The sequence below is a fragment of the Nannospalax galili genome, unplaced genomic scaffold, assembly GCF_000622305.1.
Source record: "Nannospalax galili isolate Female #2095 unplaced genomic scaffold, S.galili_v1.0 scaffold137, whole genome shotgun sequence".
Taxonomy (NCBI): domain Eukaryota; kingdom Metazoa; phylum Chordata; class Mammalia; order Rodentia; family Spalacidae; genus Nannospalax; species Nannospalax galili.
The window spans coordinates 1,041,807-1,043,066 of NW_008340203.1; positions in this window are offsets into that span (position 1 = coordinate 1,041,807).

Below are 1,260 nucleotides of genomic sequence, written 5' to 3' on the forward strand. Positions count from 1 at the left end.
CAAGTGTTTGTGGATGGGCAGAAATTGGAATTCTCATATATGGTCAGTGAACATGTCAAATAGGACAGGAAACAGTTTAGTGGTTGCTTGATTTTTTGAAGCATAGAGTTATAATATACCCTAGCAATCTCATACCTCTGTATATATACCCAAAAGAATTGAAAATATATGCCCAAGCAAGATTTGGCAGCTCACATCTGAAGACCTAGAAGTTGAAAGGCTGAGGCAAGAGTACTGTCATGAGTTGAAGGCCAGCCTGAGCTACATAGTAAGTTCCAGGCCAGACTAGGTTACAGAATAAGAGTCTATCTCAAAAGAAAAAAAATAAATAAATAAGGGCTGAGAAGATTGTTCAGAGGATAAAGGGTTACTAATCAAGCATGAGGACCTGAGCTCAGATCCCCAGCACCCACATAAAAGAGCCTGGAGTGGTGGCATGTGTCTGTTATCCAAGTACTGGGAGGCGGAAACAGAAGGCTGCCACAGTCTCACTGGCCCGTCTGACTGAATTGGTCATCTCTGGATTCAGTGAGATAACCCCTGTCATAAACTAAGACAGAAAGTGAAAGAGGACGACACCCAGTGTCAAACTCTGACCTCCTGCATGAGCACACACACACACACACACACACACACACACACACCCCACATACATACACCATAAAAGGAAGGGAGGGAGGGGGAAAGGAGGGAGGGAAAAAAGAAGACGGAAAGGGAAAAGATACATGTCCACGCTAAAAACTTGAGCACAAGATTATCCTCAGGCCTCTTGGGGTAAGTCTAAGGCGCAGCTCTCTGTGCAGGGACTCCCTAAGCCACATTCACCCTTCCATCCCTCCCGCCGTTCTATAATCCTAGTTTGGGCCCTGCACCATTCCTAGTCTTGAGGCCCCAGACACCTGGGGAACCATACTGCTTCCTGATCCTTCTCACCCAGACCAACTCAGTCCCTTTCTTGGGCTCCAGGAGCACCGCTTCTGGTCCTGGCCCCACCCTCATCCCTCTCTGCTTCCCTGGGCCTGCACCACCAGCTAACTCTCCTAGCCTGCACTACCATCCTCAGGCCTCTTGGGGTAAGTCTATAGCGCAGCTCTCCGTGCTGGGACTCCCTAAGCCACATTTACCCTTCCATCCCTCCCGCCGTTCTATAATCCTAGTTTGGGCCCTGCACCATTCCTAGTCTTGAGGCCCCAGACACCTGGGGAACCATACTGCTTCCTGATCCTTCTCACCCAGACCAACTCAGTCCCTTTCTTGGGC